The sequence below is a fragment of the Acomys russatus genome, chromosome 10 (assembly GCF_903995435.1).
Source record: "Acomys russatus chromosome 10, mAcoRus1.1, whole genome shotgun sequence".
NCBI classification, from domain to species: domain Eukaryota; kingdom Metazoa; phylum Chordata; class Mammalia; order Rodentia; family Muridae; genus Acomys; species Acomys russatus.
The window spans coordinates 44,452,435-44,472,847 of NC_067146.1; positions in this window are offsets into that span (position 1 = coordinate 44,452,435).

The window sequence follows — 20,413 nt, forward strand, 5'->3', positions numbered from 1 at the left end:
CTAAAGCTGATAAACACCTTCAGCAAATTGGCTGCATACAAACTTAACTCAAAAAAGTCTGTAGCCTTTCTATACACAAATGACAAGCTTGCAGAGGAAGAAATTAGGAAAACCACACCCTTCACATTAGCCACAAGCAATATAAAATATCTAGGAGTTACCCTAACTAAGCAAGTGAAGGACTTGTATGAAAAAAATTTCAAAACTCTGAAGAAAGAGATTGAAGATGACCTGAGAAGATGGCATGATCTTCCTTGCTCATGGATCGGGAGAATTAACATAGTAAAAATGGCCATCCTACCAAAAGCAATCTACAGATTCAATGCAATCCCTATCAAAATACCTACACAATTTTTTAAAGACATTGAAAGTTCAATTCTGAACTTCATATGGAAAAACAAAAAACCCAGAATAGCTAAAACAATCTTGTACAATAAAAGGTGCTCCGGAAGAATCTCCATACCTAATCTCAAACTGTACTAACAAGCAATAGTAATTAAAACAGAATGGTCCTGGCACAGCAACAGGCTGGTTGATCAGTGGAATCGAATCGAAGACCCAGATATGAATCCACACACATTTGATCACTTGATTTTTGACAAAGAAGCCAAATCCATTCAATGGAAAAAGGATAGCATCTTCAACAAATGGTGCTGGTCTAACTGGAGGTCTATGTGTAAAAAAATGAAACTGGACCCATATTTGTCACCTTGCACAAAACTCAAATCCAAGTGGATTAAAGACCTCAACATAAAACCAGAGACACTAAGCCACTTAGAGGAAAAAGTGGGAAAGAGCCTGGAACATATTGGCACAGGAGACAACTTCCTGAACAGAACACCAACGGCCCAGGCCTTAATGTCAACCATTAATAAATGGGACCTCATGAGGCTGAGAAGCTTCTGTAAGGCAGGAGACACTGTCAAGAGAACAAAGCGACAGCCTACAGACTGGGAAAAAATCTTCACCAACCCTACATCTGACAAAGGTCTAATATCCAAAATATATAAAGAACTCAAGAAATTAAACACCACCAAACCGAATAACCCAATTGAGAAATGGGGCTTGGAACTAAACAGAGAATTCTCAACAGAGGAATATCAAATGGCTGAGAAACACTTAAAGAAATGCTCAACCTCCTTAGTCATCAGGGAAATGCAAATCAAAACAACTCTGAGATTCCATCTTACACCCATCAGAATGGCTAAGATCAAAAACTCAAGTGACACCACATGCTGGCGAGGATGTGGGAAGAGAGGAACACTCCTTCATTGCTGGTGGGAATGCAAACTAGTACAGCCACTTTGGAAATCTATCTGGTGCTATCTCAGAAAAATGGGAATAAGGCTTCCTCAAGACCCAGCTATTCCACTCCTTGGAATATACCCAGAAGATGCTCCAGCACACAACAAGAAAATTTGCTCAACCATGTTCATAGCAGCCTTATTCATAATAGCCAGAACATGGAAACAGCCTAAGTGTCCCTCAGTAGAAGAGTGGATAAAGAAACTGTGGTACATATACACTATGGAATACTACTCAGCTATTAAAAACAAGGAATTCCCGAAATTTGTGGATAAATGGATTGAGCTAGAAATGATCATAATGAGTGAGTTAACCCAGAAGCTGAAAAAATCAAATGATATATACTCACTTATATCTGCATACTAGCCCAAGGGGCATGTCCCACGAAAGCCTTCACTTACCAGGAAACTGGGACAGAGGGGAGGGCATCCTATTGGGACTCTAAATGAGAGACGCATGGGAGAATAGCAAAATAAAAGGATACAGAGGGTCCTAGAAATCTACAAGTAGAACAATATAATAGGCAGATTTGGGCCCAGGGGTCCCGCTCAAACTAAGGCACCAGCCAAGGACAATACAGGAGGTAAACTTTAAACCCCTTCCCAGATCTAGCCAATGGTCAGAATATTCTCCATAGTTGAGTGGAGAGTGTGATATGACTTTCTCACGTACTATGGTGCCTCACATTTGACCATGTCCCCTGGAGGGAGAGACCTGGTGGCACTCAGAGGAAGGACAGCAGGTAGCCAAGAAGAGACTTGATACTGTATGAGAATATACAGGGGGAGGTAATCCCCCTCAGGAACAGTCATAGGGGAGGGGAATAATGGGAAATTGGGAGGGGGGAGGAATGGGAGGATACAAGGGATGGGATAAACATTGAAATGTAACAAGAATAAATTAAAAAAAAATAAGACTAGAATGTGTCAAAACACAGACAGACAGAGAGACAGACAGACACACACACACACACACACACACACACACACACACACACACACACACACACACACACACACACACACACACACACACCCCAAAACAAAACAGCAACAACAAAAACCGACAGAGTTCTTTTTGTGTTGGTCGGCTACTCCTGGCCTGCCTTGGAGGGGCTGATATACCCAGTGACACTCTGTAAATGGAACATTTTTATGTGAATGTAGTGTGACATTTGTGTGGTGATGGGAGGTCAGTCTCCAAACGCTGTACAGTATGAGTTCAGTTCTTGAGAAACGACCACTTTCTGATGTGCAGCTCATGTGTTATGGAAAACTGACTAACTGAGAGCCCAGGGATCTGCCTGAATTCATTCCCAGTATTGAATACTGGAACTATAAGTGAGCACCACCTCACTGACCTTTCTGTGTGGCATTGGGATTAAACTCAAGCCCTCTCACTTGCCCACCAAGCACTTTTTGATAGAAGAACCATGCCACTCATAGAGCACTCTCTGCTTGCCTCAGGACTATCACTTCTCAGTTTAAGGTCTATAAATAGCTGAATGGCAGTGTGAGAATCTGAAAATAAATCCTCTGGCAAATAACAGCTTTGAACTTTGGACAAGACATATAAAAAAGTTAGCTTAGGCTCTGAAGACTAATCAAAAGCATGGGAATTTTAGAAGAGTGATGAGCAAGTATTCTGCAGAATGAATTCCCTGACCTGTCGTGGTTTGTCTGGAAAGAGAGCACCAGTCTAATTCATCTCTGCTCCAGAAGTGAATTAACTGATGTGCAAAACATGTGCTGAGGCATTAGTTACCCACCCATTTGCATTGACAATGCCCTCCCATGCCCCAGCGATCTGGTTTCCTAAAAGGTATGTGTATGAGACTTCCCTTTCTTCTCTAAGGCTGCACCAGGTACAGCTGACTGTGCACCTGCAGGCTCACAGTTATCAGTTGGTGTTATCAGCAGTAAATGTGGCGTCTTATCTGCACCTGCTTTATTTCCCTGTCTTATCTACCTTACTTGAATTTCCACAATAGAACACAAGGTTGTGTTTTATGAGAGTCCTCACCCCCAACATTTATTAATGCACGTGATTTGGAAAGGAGTTTGTTCAAGGAAAATGTAACTGTGCTTTCAAATCTTAATTTCAGTGCATCAAGATCTGGTTACCACTCTGCCATGGGCATTGTTATGAATGCTAAAATCTCTCTCGTAACCATGCAATGACAAAGAATGTTCCCCAGTTATCCCTGGTTGGCTAAACAATGATGCTGAAGCCTATTGCTGGGTAGAAAAGTGGAAGGCAGAATGTTAGGTGTCCAGCCTTGGGTTCAAGGGAGAAGAAATCAGCAGAGCAGCAGGAGGGAGGAAGCACACGAGAGAAGAGTCACAGGATGGCTGTGAACACATGGCAGTAAGGACAGACTGATGGAGCAGATGATGCCCCTGGAGCCATCAGATTGCCAAGTGATTGGTTTTCTGTGGGCTTTAAAGGTACTAGGATTAGAGTAGCTCAGAACTTGCCCAGCATAGTGCTTAAACTGCGTCAGTGATTGGTGAACTAGCTGACTAAAGAAAACTGTTGCCACAATAATTTACTGCATTATTTAACACAAAAAGAATAATTGTCTATCTACAACAGAGTCAAGCAGACTTGTTTTCCAGCTGAGACTCTCATAGCTAGTGCTCAGCCACACTGGATCTGCTTCCTATTCCCTGGCATCCTTCTCTACGTTCTGAAAGGAGAAATAATGTACTTATTACAGTCATATTCCGCTTGTTTTGATAAGCAAAACAAAATTTAGCTTAAAATTTAAATGTAAAATAAGTTACTAATAAACCCCAATCCTTCTTTTAATATTTGTCTTTCTTAAAGATGTTTGATGTACATTTTCAGAAACATTTCTAGATGAGATTCTTGGAGTATATTAGTAATCTTCAAAACCATTGTTCATGAGACCCGTATATTTTTTTGTTTGTGAGTCAGACATTTTAAATGTGATGTGATATTTTTCACCATATTTTAAATATAGCATTTTACAAAATAAATAATAATATCATCCTTTTAGTTGTATCCAGCAGGATCTAAAACTCACCTAGTCCTTTCGGGAGATAGATCAGAAGGAGTTGTTTTGCTTCCTAGACTGGAACATTAGTTTGGTCTGTTTCTACACTGTATCAGGAATGTTTCTTTTCAGGCCGATGGACAATAGAAATGTGGGCAAAGTTAAGCTTTTCTTTAATTGGATGTACAGGGCATGCTGTTCTCTTCTAAGGGAAAGTGTGGAAGGACAGATAGGAAATTGAATGCTCCAAAGCAGACCTTATTTTCAAGGGCATTTTAGAGAGACAGGATTGTAATGGGAGACCAGGAAAATGAAGCTAGAAGGAGAGAGCTCAGTGGTAGGAGCATGTGATGCTTGAAATTGAGCTGTGAGTAGATACTGAGGCACTGGGGAAGTGAAACAACAAAGTCTAGACTATGACAATACAAAAAGGAAGTAGAAGTAGATTTGAAAAATCCATTGGCATGAGATCAAGGAACTGAGTATTCTTTATGGACTTCTACAAGCAGTTTCACTGTCTACTGACTGCTGTATAACAACAGGCTGAGGATGTAGGTCAGTGGTAAAGCATTTGTCTGTTAGTGAGGGCTTAGGTTCAAAGTTTAGCACAGCCATCCAAACAAACAAACAAACATTAAATGTGCTATAATGCTGTGCTAGAAGTGATTCAAGGGAATTACTTCTTTTTTTTTTTTTTTTTTTTTTGGTTTTTTGAGACAGTGTTTCCCTGTGTAGTCTTGGCTGTCCTGGATTCGCTTTGTAGACCAGGCTGGCCTTGAACTCACAGGGATCTGCCTGCCTCTGCTTCTTTAGTGTGGGGATTAAAGGTGTCTGCCACTATGCCCAGCCTCAAAGGAATTACTTTATTAGGGCTTTTTCTTCATTTAAAAATGAGAGTGAGAAACAGCTCATATAGTCCATTTTCTGATGCCAAAACTACACCTGACTACTCTAGATGCAGAAAACTGGTTAATCTGGACAAAAAAGGCCTATATTCAGCTCACACTTCTCAGACTCAAAAGTATAGCACTGGAACATGTTTGGTTCTGGTAAAAGACTTCTGTGTATATTAAACATGCTGGACAATACCTTAGAGGAACTGTAGTTATAAGGAAGAGATCACATGGTGTGGCTGGAATGCAGGTAGAGAATCAATGGTCAGGCTTGCTTCTTGTATAACAACCCATTCTTGTTGCAATTGACCTTGGTCCACTGGTGATGGTGATGGTGATGGTGATGGTGAAGGCACCATCACCAATACCATCTTTTAGCCAAACCCCTTAAACAGTCCACCACTTCAGCCCCTCTATACTGGAGATCAAGTTTACAACACTTGACCTTTTGTAATATTTGGGATATGTATGCAAACTTTAGTAGCACAAAAAATCAAATTTCCCTGCTCTACAAGATGGCACTGGAAATAAAATAAACATTATCATCTTCACCATTGTCATCATTATCACTACCACCACTCTTAACCACCACCACTACCACCACTACCACCACCATCACCACCACCACCACTATCACCACCACCACCACCATCACTACCCCCACCACCATCACCACCACCACCACCACCACCACCACCACCACCACTATCACCACCTTCACTACAACCAGCACCACCACCACCATCACCACCACCATCACTACCCCCACTACCACCATCACCACTACCACCACCACCACCATCACTACCCCCACCACCACCATCACCACTTTACCCCCACCACCACCATCACCACCACCACCACCATCACCACCACCACCATCACCACCACCACCACCACCACCACCACCACGACCACCACCATCACCACCACCACCACCATCACCACCACCACCACCATCAAAAACACATAAACTGATGCTGGGGAGACAAGTCTTCACTTACTATGAAGTCCCACCTGTTGCTTAACTAAAAATAAAAAACCTTTAGTATCATAGGCAGGATGCGATGATTAAGCATCAAGGCCATTATTATCCCCCATCCCTATCCATTACAAGTCATGATAGCTTTTAGTCACCAAGGCTGAGACTTCTCTTAATATTTCTAGCTCCATGAATTAGGACTCTCTCAAAGCAACTAAGAACTCTGTATGAAGGAGATAGTTGATTGTTTGCTATATTGTTTAGGAAAAACTTTACACAAAGGGCTAGGAAACTGAGAGGTTGAGACTTTAGACTTCCAAGAGAAGTAATACAGGAATATCAGGAGGGAAACTGGGATGACAAACTAGAGGATGGACTTTCTGGAAGTGACTTACATAAATAGAAGCATGAAGCTTGGAAGAACATTCTGGTACTCTGGAAATGGGAAAGCAAAGGATTCTAACAAAAACTTTGAATGATACTTTTCTTGAGAAGCTTCCAGCAATATGAAGGTAGATGGACCCAGAGGAGTTACAGTTCATTCATTTACCTGGCGTCAGTCCCCAATGTAGTGGAAGGTAAAGTTCAGGCGAGGGAGGGGCAGCTGAGCTAGTGCAAGCATCGAGAGCATGCCCCCTTGAACAGCTTCATCATACTATTCTATAGAGTAATCTGTCAGTGTAATTCTTTTTCACAGACAAAACTTCACATTTGAAAATAATGGAAATCCGCTTAGAGGTGTCAACCGTGGGGTCTCTTAAGCAATTACTGCAGGCCACCTTAATTTTACTATGTTCTTTGTGGCTGATTTAAGCTTTGTTTAAAACCATTTGTTAGATTGATACTAACTAAATTGGGAGATCCCAATTGCAACTTGTTAGAAATGAAAATTTTTGCATTTTATATATGAAATAAATGTTTATCTCATATCTGAATAATTTCAAAATGAATTTTAATTTCATTTACTTTAAATAAATTGACACATTTTAAAATTAAATTTATGTTTCATATTTAGGTGTTTTTCTATTTTAATTTAAAATTTTAGTTTATCTCAATATAAAGTAATTTAAATTCATTTTAAGAATTATATTTTGTCAGATGCAGTTATAATTGGTCTGATTCCTCTTAAGGTCATAAAATCAGAGTGAATAGCCTAAGAATATAAAAGAAGAGGATAAATAAAATTTTAGAGCAGGAAACTGGGATCTCCTACCATCCATAGATGGAGTAGAAAAAAATAGAATAAGAGTAATTCAGAAAACAAGGCTTGCAGATAGAAGATGTGAATATTTATGGGAGGATATTTTAAGCTATAGGAAGGAGCATTATTTCTTTGAGGAGTATGGATTAAGGGAAGGTCAGGGTTGCTCAGAATGACTTATCTGTGAAGTATACCCTATCCTGGGGCAAACTGGTCGAAGAAGTCTGGAGTGCCTGCTCTGGTTGCTGACAGCCACGTGCCTGCAATACTCATTGTCTAAGATGTTTGCCAGATGGTCTTTGTCCTTGCAATTTAGGTGATGAATGTGAACCTGAGGAGTAAATACAAGTATGGACAGGAGGCTAGACCCTTTGGCAGATGAGACACACAGCACCTTGACACTTAAGGAGCAGTGTTTTCATTTACGAATGTCTATACAGTGTGTCACGACTTAGTTATGGGTAGAGCACTAGTGTCTTGAGTTCCCATTGGTCAAGATATTTTGCCTGATTGAATACTTGCCATTAGAATGCCTGATTGTTGTGAGGTTCTTTTATTAGATATTTTTCAAAAAAGGCCTAGCATGTGAAATTTTCTACAAAACATTCATGAACCTTCAGTCTCTTACTTATTTCAATCAAATAGTCATCAATAAATCAATGTATAATCATCTTCTAAGTAGGTTCAGAATAATTATTGTAATTTTTAACATCTAGTAATATTGATTGAACTTTTCTTACTGGATCAGATTTCTCAGAAAATGACTATATTAGTATCATTAATTCCTATAAAATTTATTGTATTTCAAATAATTTCATATTGATACTTTTATATGATATTTAAGTCCACAAAATGCATAAAAGTGTTCCATAGGCACATATATGGGTAATATTTAATGAAATCAATTCTCTTCATGACTAAAAAGAAAAGTTTCTCTAAACATACATTGTATCTAGGAGCTGTTTTTATTAAACATATTAAGTCCTTTACATTTGTGTTTGGGCCTTTGGTATGCAAATAATTACCTTCCTTGACAAGTGCACATACTATAAGAAAGTGTGGGTAACACACACACACACACACACACACACACACACACACACACACACACACACACACACCTTATCAAGTCAGTTCATATTGAAATAATAAGAACAGTCATCCCACACTAGAGAGACTGAATCCAACAGCTTCTCTATCCTTGAAGCCTGGTACTTGACCAGCCACAGAAGTCATACAGTGGCTGCCTCACCCAGCCCAGAAGCTGTTCACCCTATGAGGCTTGGTGCCTCTGCAGTATTAATCTGGGGACAAAAACCTTGAAGGTTATTAGAGAACTTCTTGTCCTTAGTCAATGATGGAAGCCTGAAAACACTGGTTTTGATGCCAGTGAACTAGGTGTCATCATCATCATCATTAGCAGCAGCAGCAGCAGCAGCAACAACAGCAGCAGCAATATATAATTCAACTAAGCTAGCCAGCAAAAGAAAAATAATCTTCCTTCTGTTAGTGCCTACCCTTTAGAAATCTGGCTCCTACCAGAAGGTGCCATGAACCAATGGGTTCAGTCATCCCGTAATAATTAGGCTATTACAGCAATTCCTTTGCTGAGGCTCCTTTTTCAGATGATTTTAATTTGTGGAAAGTTGATAATAAAAGCAAAAATCACAGGCTGTAACCTAATAACCTTTGGAAGCCAGCTCTTGATATTTGCTTGCTAAAGTAAGAATAAATATGGAGACATATTTTATAAATTCAGACATGTAGATGAAGTAGAAGTTTCTTGTTTCTTTGAAGACTCAGTTGTATCAAGTGAATGTGTTTTTTGTTTGTTTGCTTTTTTTTTTCCCCACAAGGCTGTCTTCAGTGGTGGAAAACACTGCATGTGGAAGACAGCATTGTGACTTTTGTTAGTGGAAAAACAGACCTGTGTGAGGATAAGTGATGTTTTGCTGGAAGCTATCTTGCGAGAACTTAGTTATGGGTAGGGGCTTGGTTTTTGCCAGCTACAAAAAACACCTTGTATGAACTCTGAGAGGAGATATATAAAAGCTCCGGAATTCAGTGAGACAATGCTTTTGCATCACAACACCTTGCAGCAGTTTATATTCCTTAGTTTTTCTTCATTTTTTGGCACTTCACTTCACAGAGAGAAATGCCCCAGAGAACTTCCCATGGAACAATGGCTGAGTCCTCTGCCTTGTGCCAATCAGGCAGAATTTTGCCTTTTCTATTGGATCATGCTGCTGCTACTGATGCCTGTTGTAGTTTGTTTGCTATTTGACTGGACTGCTAGTATCCTGACACAACAGAGCAGAATTGCCATAAGGGTCTATGTCTAAAAAGGGTCACATCCCCGGCTCCTATTAACCTTTGTTCCCTCCTACCTCTAGTCAGTGGGTTGGAAGGGATGTAGAAGCCTAAATAAAGAGAGTTTTTGACATATCTAAGTCAACACATAGACGTTATAATTTAATCAGTTGTCAAATACTTTATTAGTATATATTCATAAAAGTATTTCTCCCATGGAGCCTGAAGTAGTCACCCTCTGTAGACAGGCAGAACTTCCAGTGGAGTTAAGGGGCACCAACCCACCCACAAAACATTCAACCCAAAATTGTCCTGCCTAAAAGAAATGTAGGGATAAAAATAGAATTGAAATTGAAGGAATGGCAAAGGAATGACTTGTTCAACTTGAGACTCACCCCATGGAAGAGAGATAATCCCTCATACTATTAATGATATTCTTCTATGCTTGCAGACAGGAGCCTAACATGAGTGTCTTCTGAGAGGCTTCATGCAGCAGCTAATGGAAACAGAACCAGACACCCACAAGCAAACAACAGGTTGAGCTCAGGGAGTCTTGTGGAAAAGTGGGAGGAAGGATTGAGGGAGCCTCAGGAGTCAAGGACAGCACATGAAAACTTACAGAGTCAAATAACCTGGGCCCGTGGGGGCTCACAGAAACTGAAACACCAACCAAAGAGTGTGCATGGGCTGGACGTAGACTGCCTACACATATGTAGCAAATGTGCAACTTGGTCAACATAAGGGTCCCCCTAACAATTGGAACAGGGGCTGTCACTGACTTTGTTGTCTGCCTTTGGATCTCTTTCCCATAGCTGGGCTGCTTGTCTGCTATGTCTAGGCATTCTTTTTATGGTCCATATGTTAGTTTCTATATGTAATAAAATAAAATATATGCATATAAACACAGGCATTATTTTATGGTTATTTCAGAAAAAGCATTGTGATTCCTCTTTCAAACAAATTTATTTTATTGATAATATTTTTAGAAATTAGTCTTGAGGTTTCAAGAAAATAATAATCCAATTCAAAAGTGTCTCCGGATGTTAATAGTTTTAATTTCTACAAAAAGTTTGCATAACCATCTCAAATCAAACTTGCAAGCACACCTAGAGAGATCCTCCCCCCGCCCTTTCATATTCCTAACACAAAGGAATCCTGTGCCTCACTGCAGTGGTCAGAGATTGGTCTCACATTCTTGTGCTGTTGCCTAATTGACAATGACACTACTGATGAGCCAAGTACAACTTTTGAGAACAAGAAGCAACCTTAGGCAAGTAATTTTTAATTCAAGAAGCGCTGACCCTGGAGAATATAAATTTATGCCGAGTGGCTTCTTAAATGGAGTTTTATCTTATTTAATCCTTTGATAAACTTTTGTTTACATATCTCATGCTGCTTTTGAATTTAACATTTACCAAGTCATATATTTTGATAAATAAATTCCATTAACTTCATAATGAAAATCATGAAAAATTACACCATTTAAAAGCTATTCCACTCCTTGGAATATACTCAAAAGATGCTGTACCACAGAACAAGGACATTTGTTCAATTATGTTCATAGGAGGCTTATTCCTAATAGCCAGTATCTGGAAACAACCTAGATGTCCCTCAGTCGAAGAATGGATAAAGAAACTGTGGTACATTTATACTATGGAATACCACTCAGCTATTAAAAACAAGGACATCTTAAAATTTGCAGGCAAATGGATAGAACTAGAAATGATCATCGTGTGTGAGTTAACCCAGACCCAGAAAAGCACACATGATACATATTCACTTATAATGGGTTACTAGCCCAACATGGATGTCCTTTGAGAGTCTTCACTCAGCAGGGGATTGGGACATAAGCTGGGACTCCTTATTGGGATTCCAGGTGAGAGTGGTGTGGAAGAAGGGGGAGATAGAAGGACCCAGAGGATCCAAGAACTCTACAAGAAGACTATTAAGGCTGGCACATCTGGATCCAGGTGAGGGGGCGTCACAAACTGCTGTACCAATCAAGGACAAGGCATGCAGTAAACCTAGTCTACCTATTCAGATCTAGCCAATGGACAGCATATTCTCCACAATTGTGTTGAGAGTAGGGACTGCCTCTGACATGAACTCTGGTTTCCCTATTTGACCACTTTCCCTTGGTGGGGAGGCCAGGTGGCACTCAGAGGAAGGGGAAGCAGACTATTTGGATGGGACCTGATAGGCTGTGATCATATGGTGGTGGAGGAGGTCCCCTTCTGTCACAGGTGCAGAGGAGGGGGGAACAGGAAGATATAAGTGAGGATATAACAATTGAGATGTGATCTGAATAAATTAGTTTTAAAAGGTTTTTTTTTTGTGATAAAATTTGAATTTGAAACGATACCTTGGCAGTTGCTAGCTACATTGAGGTGCTCTATGGATTAGAAATGATTTTTATTGTGGGCTAGAGAGATGGTTTATCTGTTAAAGGCTAGGCTCACAACAAAAACGTAAGAATTTATTGTAAAAATTTTACAAAATGTTTTAGTTTAACTTATAAATTATCAGCTTTATGACAGTGCAAACACTAAACTAAATATGAAAATCGGTACACCTTTTCTTGTGTGCTATGTATGAAAATATATGTGAAAAAGAACTTAAAATATCCATTGTGAACACTGTTTACTGTTATTGTCAGTCAACACTGTCAGTAATACTCAGCTGCCAATCACAGTTGCTGAGACTGGACTTCTAAAACCTTAACCTAGAGCTTTTTTAAACAATTAATTTATCATAATTTATTCAGATTACATGCCAATTGTTATCCTCTCACTTGTATCTTCCCATTCCCACCCTCCTTCCCTCTTCTACCTATTCCCCTCCCCTAGACCTTTGACAGAATGGGATCTCCTCTCCCACCATATGGCCACAGACTATCAGGACTTATAAGGGTAGCTTGCTTCCCCTTCCTCTGTGTGCCCTCTGAGCCTCCCCACCAAGGGGAAGTGATCAAATTGGGGGCACTAGAATTAATCTCAGAGGCAGTCCTTGCTCTCTCCACAACTGTAGACAATGAGCTGCCCATTGGCTAGATCTCAACAGAGGGTATAAGTTCATTGTATGCATTGTCCTTGGTTGGTACAACAGTTTGTGCAGGCCCCCCCCCCCCCGGATCTAGATCCACTGGCCTTGAAGATTTCCTTGTGGGGATTCTGAATTATCTGGGTCCTTTCCTTCCCCCATTCTTCAATACCATTCTCTGGGTTCCACCCAGAGTTCAGCATCAAGACCCAACCTCTAGACTCAGCATCTGTCCTGACCCCTCGCTGGGTGGAGTCTCTCAGAGAACATCAGTGTTGGACTAATATCAACTTATAAGTGAATGTACACTATATGTGTCTTTCTGAGTCTGAGTTACCTCACTCAGGATGACCATTTCTAGTTCCATCCATTTGCCTGCAAATTTTAAGATGTCCTTGTTTTTAATAGCTGAGTAGTATTCCATTGTGTAAATATACCAGTTTTTTTTCCAAATCCATTCTTTGGTTGAGGGACATCTAGGTTGTTTTCAGATCCTGGCTATTATGAATAAAGCTATGATGAACATAGTTGAGCAAATGATAGTTGAGCAAATGTCCTTGTTGTGTGGTGGAGGATCTTTTGGGTATATGACCAGGAGTGGTATAGCTGAGTGTTAAGGTAGCACTACTTCCAGTTTTCAGAGAAAGCACCAGATTGGTTTCCAAAGTGGTTTGCAAGGCAAAAGACAGTATCAACAGAACAAAACAACATCCTATAAACTGGGAAAATGTCTTCCCCAACTCAATCTGACAAAGGGCTAATATGCAAAGTATATAAAGAATCCAGGAAATTAAATACTACCAAATCAAATTATCCAATTGAAAAATGGGGTAGAGAGCTATCCAGAGAATTCTCAACAGAGGAACACCAAGTGGCTGAGAAATACCCAAAAAAATGTTCAATGTCATTAGTTATCAGGGAAATGCAATTTCAAAGGATTCTGAGATTCCATCTTACACCTAACTGAACGGCTAAGATCAAAAGTTCAAGTGGCAACTTGTGATGGCGAAGATGTGGAGAGAGGAGGACACTCCTCCATTGCTGGTGGGAGTGTAAACTTGTACAATCACTTTGGAAATTATCCTGACCTAGAGATTTAAGAGAACTAAAACTGCAATGCTCAGAGTTACTTGGAAACGTCACTTTGGTATGTATGTAGAAATATTTTGCGCTCACTTTCAGAGAAGAGGGATGTGTTAGTCAACAATCTTTTGTCTGTCCAGTTGCTGATACTCAAAGTCCAGAGGCCTTTCGGCCTCATCCAGAGTAGGTTTCTGACACTGCCTATAACTAACTTGAACGAGTTTGCTTGCCTCTTCAGACTTGTCACCAGTGTCTTCCACTTTCTCACCAATGGTGCCTTTCCATGCTGTCTTCCTGCTTCTTTTTTCACGCGTGGACACAACCACCATGAAAAGGCAAATCTGGTCATTCTATGGGGCTTTACTAGACTCCGGTCCCTGTTGACTTTGGAGAGAGAGAGAGAGAAGCTTTCTTTGTGTTTAGTCTGAGGTATGTGCTATTGGAAACACTAGACCATTACTAGTGTTCCTTATTTTTCATCTTAATAGATAATATATAGATTGTTATTGCCATGCTCCTAACCTCTATGTGCCCATAACATGTGAGTATTGGTGTACTTTGAACTCTCTCGGTAAGTTTGAACAATCTAGAGCACCTAACAGGTCATCTAAAAATCACTTGCTAAGGAAGAGTGACTATTATCCAAAATTTTTGATATTTTTATGTTAAAATATGAGTGCAAATGAAAGGTTAAGTGAAAACCACATTTCTCACCACATTGTTTAACATTATAACGTTTTAAGAAAATATAATTATCCCATGCTTCTCTCATCTAGAGTCCCAGTAGGATGTCCTCCCCTCTGTCCCAGTTTCCTGATAAGTGAAGGCTTTCGTGGAACATGCCCCTTGGGCTAGTATGCAGATATAAGTGAGTATATACCATTTAAGTCTTTCTGCTTCTGGGTTAACTCACTCATTATGATAATTTCTAGCTCAATCCATTTATCCACAAATTTCGGGAGTTCCTTGTTTTTAATAGCTGAGTAGTATTCCATAGTGTATATGTACCACAGTTTCTTTATCCATTCTTCTACTGAGGGACACTTAGGCTGTTTCCATGATGAGAGAAGGATGGGAGAATGGCAAAGTAGAGGGATCCAGAGGGTCCTAGAAACCTACAAGTAGAACATTATGATAGTCAGATTCGGGCCAAGGGGTCCCTCCCAAACTAAGGCACCAGCCAAGGACAATACAGGAGGTAAATTTTAAACTCCTACCCAGATCTAGCCAATGGTCAGAACAGTCTCCACACTTGAGTGGAGAGTGAGATATGACTTTCTCACTTACTCTGGTGCCTCACATTTGACCATGTCCCCTGGAGGGGGATACCTGGTGGCACTCAGAGGAAGGACAGCAGGTTACCAAGAAGAGACTTGATACCCTATGAGCATATACAGAAGGAGGTAATCCCCCTCAGGAATAGTCATAAGGGAGGGAAATAAGGGGAAAAGGAGAGGGAGGGAAGAATGAGAGGACACAAGGGATGGGATAGCCATTGAAATGTAACAAGAATAAATTAATAATAAAAAATCTAAAAAAATATATAATTACATCATTCCTCTCAGCACGCTGGACACTGGCATCCTGCATCCTTCATGTTCCAGAAACAAGTGCTTCAGTTGCTGTTCCTCATCAGAACAGAACAGCTCCCAGGACAGCCTCAAAGAAAGCTTGTTGGCCCCAGTTGGTCCAGCATTTTAGACTGTCCTACACAGGACTCTAACTAAGCCTGGAATTTCCCAACACTTAGAAACTGGACCACAAATGCTATTTCTAGCTTGTTTAACCACTTCCCCCAATTTTATTTGAGCCCCTACAAAGGAATTATTCATCCAAAATCAGCTGGAAGAAAACAAGATAATGATGCCCCATTTTTCTTGGGGGTGGGTGGGTAGGTTTTGGGTTGCTTTCTTGAGAGATAGATGTTTATTTTCATTGGGAGTTGATTATAATTTATTATTGGCCTTATTTAGAGAGAAAACAAGTTTGGAATCAGGGATGTCTCTCCTTTCATTTATCTTTCATCCTTAGGTTTGGAGATAGGGGCTGAAAAGAAAAAAGGGGGAATATAGAAATATAAAGGGATGATAGGACAAAAAGTAGATTAGTTAATCAACTCTACAACTTATTGCTTTAATTGTTACTCATAAGGTTATTTTGAATTCACTGGTATAGAGTTTTGTATATAGATGCAAAATACGTTTAAATTTAAATACATTGGTCTAGAACTCAAATTTAAGATTATTCCTTACACACAATGTATGTATTTCTACTCTAATATATAGTATTATACCCATACAACTCAATTATAATACAAGGTTTACTTCCAATATTTTGAAAGTGTTATTCTTTTAATTTTTATTTAATTAATTTACTCAATTACAACTCAATTGTTATCCCATCACCTGTATCCTCCCATTCCTACCTCCCTCCCATTTTCACCCTAGGTCTATGACTAAGGGGGAACTCCTCCCCCCCCTTTATGGTCACAGGCTATCAAGTCTCATCTTGGTAGCCTGCTTATTCTTCCATTGAGTGCCACCAGGGCTCCCCACCAAGGATAGGTCATCAAATATGGAGCACCAGAATTTATGTCAGAGTTCGTCCCTGCTCTCCATATAACTGTGGGGGATGTCCTGTCCATTGGGTAGATCAGAGTAGAGGTTCAATGTTTACTACTTTTATTGCCCTTGGTTAGTGCAATAGTTTGAACAGATGCCCCTGGGCTCTGATCCACCCATTATGATGTTCTTCTTGTAGGTTTCTAAGATCTTCTGGATCCTTATATTTCCCCATCTCCTATATTTCTCTTACCAAGAGTCCCAGTGTGATGTCCTCACATCTATACCAATCTCCGGGTAAGTGAAGACTTTCATGGGACATGACTTTTGGGCTAGTGCTCAATTATAAGTGAGTGTATACCATGTGATTCTTTCTGCTGCTGGGTTAACTCACTCAGTATGATCATTTCTAGTTCCATCTATTTGTCCACAAATTTTGGAATTTCTTTGTTTTTTATAGCTGAGTAGTATTCCATAGTGTAAATGTACCACAGTTCTTTATTCATTCTTCAACTGAGGGACATTTAGGCTGTTTCCAAGTTCTGGCTATTATGAATAAGGCTGCTATGAACATGGTTGAGCATTATGTCCCTGTTGTGTGGTGGAGCATTTTCTGGGTATATTCCAAGGAGTGGAATAGCTGGGTCTTGAGGAAGTCCTATTCCCAGTTGAAAGTGCTATTGAAAGCTGCTTAGGATAAGTAAGTTATACAAGTTAATTGTTGGTTCATCAAATCATGGTCTTATCAATTAATAGTTTATTTTTATCACAAGAATATACATCCTAGGTGTAGATAGATATGATTCTATAGAAAGGTAAGCTAAAATAGTTAGATAAGGTATTTCAAAACCTCAGAGATATACAGAATATGGCATTTAAAGATTTTCTTATTATTTCAATGATAGGTTTACAATGAGACAGGTCAACTCCTGGTAACACCCAGCCTACCTCAAAGAAGATAATGAGCATCAAAGAACCTCCTTATGGAAATGGCTTCAAATGTGGCAAACCAGCCACTGAGCAAAATGTCCTCATTTATACCACAGACAGAATTCTGCCTAAAAAAGGGCAAGCTTGCATTCAGGCAGAGTTGATGGCCAAACTCTGCCAAGACAGGGTAAGCAAGTCCTCAATAGTTCATGCCTCACAAATATGTCTGTCAGATATAGTGGGACAGGACCTGAAGATGATGTTCCAGTGTTATAGAGAGATTGTGGTGACTATTCAGGTAGCAAACTGTCTCTGTCATCTTCTCATTTGGGAAGCTGTTAACCTGCACTCCCTGTATACTCAAGTAATCAATTTTATTCCCTCTCAAGTCTCTGATAGGGTTGAAGACCAGATAGTTTAGTTTTGCAATTAAGCTTAGATGTTTAGGGGTTAAGATATTTTTAGGTCTAGAGAGATGTTTTAAGTTAATAATGATGAGATATGATAGATATTGATTTACATTCAGAATTTTAGACTCTCTAAGATAGGAAACATGTTTTCCTTAAGGCTGCCAAGTACAAATAGCCAAAACACTATGAATGTAACATGAATATAATTCCTGATTGTTTATGGTTCTTTTTGCTGTAGGCAGTTTATTGTATGTAAGTGTAAAATATAAATACATATGTAAAATATTTAATAAAAAAATTTAAAAAAGAAAATGTAATTACAATAACCTTTGTAAAATTCTATTCAGAGAAATATTATATAAATAGCTACATAGAAAATATTATAGAGAGAATACCATGATTAAAACAAAACAAGTATTTACTTCTATCATATATTATATCAGCAACATCTGAAAACATTTTAATAAAGCCACAGCTCCGTGGTTCCATGCATAGACAGAATTCTGACTGATAATCTTACATACAGATAGAACTGAGTCTGTGAAAATAGTTGGAGATTTCTCTCCGTGGTTTAAAAATTAGTCTTGATCTTAGGCTCTTGCATCATATCTTTCCCTTTAATCCACTACAATGGCAGAACAATTTTATGTGCTTATACCATCCAGGTCTGCCTCAACAAGCAGGAACTCAGGGAACAGGCCTGTCAGGTTTAACATTATGCTTGCTTATGGCTCGGCAAGTTCCTTGGTCTTTCATGAAATAACATGGCTACTAAATAAATGAATATACGCAAAGTTGTAAGAACTGTTTATAAACACTCATTGCTACTAATTATACTTAAAGAGATATCTATTTATCATGTACTTGAACTTTTATGGCTTTGTTTTTCTAAGACAGTTTAACAAATTAGAATATTTCTGAAATTCTAAAAAAAGTAGAAGTACAACTAAGGTTAATAGATTTATAAAAAGGAAACAAAAGTGATTATGTTCCAGTCAGGACAGTTTTATTATAAAAAACTTTTTCAAAGAATTTTGTGCAAGTGATGTACTCTCAGGGCTGACTTAATATTAAGGAGTATTTTGTTTACTGATTTTCAAAAGCCATTTATGTAACCTGTAATTGCCAGTATTTTTCTTGCTGCAATTTCTGACTCCTGAAGGATGTGAAGAAAAGCTTTGATAAAAATGGCCTATTTTGCAACATGGTAATTGTAGAGATTATAATAGTCTTAAGAGTCTACCAACAGGGAATCCAAAAGGACAAAGCTGAGGGAAAGAGAACAGGCCACATCCCAAGCATAAAACGAGTAACATTTTCTTCTGAGCGGTTGTTATCTTTCTTATAAACAATGTCCCTTATCCCTCTTCATCTTCCACCTCATAAACATGAACTGTCCCAGTTTTTGATAGACTTCTGTGATCCTCTTCTTTATCTTTCTTCAGAATAATGCCAGAGCAGTCTGGCCCCCAAAAGACACACCAGAACTCTGAGACCTATTTCCTGTTCTTGTTGCCTTATGCTGCACTGAGTCAATACATCTTTTTTTCAAGTGGGCTATTTTTGATCTGTATTCACTGGGTTTTAAATTGTCTTCAGCTTGAAATGTTAAGTTTTAAAAGCTTATGCAACAGGGATGTCTATGGCAGGTCCACAGACCTCTTTGTACAGCTACGCTATGCTCTGTAAGTTGACCATAACTGCTCATTAATTAGCTGTGAGGCAGGAGAGGCAGGAGAGACAGCACTTCAAATATGTGTTAATGTGAGCTTCATAGACTGATAGTTTGTCCTTAGAAGTATTCTTGTTAAATGCCTTTTCTACACAGAGTGGTATTTTACTTCAATTGCTCTGCTTAGCAGCCTACAGGTCACCTGTAAAAGTGAAGAAATATAAACTGTTATCCAGGTTTATATTTTAAATCGCTGCCAAATACTAATTTATATAAGATGCTGCTGGCATATAATATTTCATAACCAATTTTTTTTTCAAACAGACGATAGAAGGGCATGGTGTTATTTCAGAATATATAGATGCATATTTTATGAAGGCAGCTAATTTTAGAAAGTGTAGTCTACTCCTTTGGGAGGCTGCTGCCAATATCACAGCAGCAATGCATTGCAAGCGAACAAGACTGCTACACTGGAGAAACATCAAAATGGCTGCAGGGTTCACAGAGTAGGTGAGTAAGAGGACCTATGAGTGATCTTTTGACCTTTAGCTTTGTGCTCCTAGTTTGCTTATGCTTACATATTTTCTTTACTTATTTATTTATAATTTTTATCCCCTGAGAATTATATGTGTATATATATGCAAACAATAAATATGATCAAATATACCCTCAAACTCCCCTTCTAATTGCCTCAATACTCTCTTCTAACGTCATGTTTTCCTTGATTTTAGTGCAGACAGCCACTGGAACATGACAAACCTACTAGGGCTACACCCTCAAAGAAGAATGAATGTCCTTCTACCAGTAGTTATCAGCTGTCAATGAGATAACAATTGAGTTGTAATCTGAATAAATTAATAAAATTACAAAAAAAAAAAAAAAAAAGAAATAGCGTCTGGAAAGCATCTCCTCTATACATGTTGGTAATTTAACTGTCTTGGTGTTGTGCAGGTCTTTGGTAGTGAACCATATCTACCATGAGCTCATGAGTGAAATACCTGTTATGTC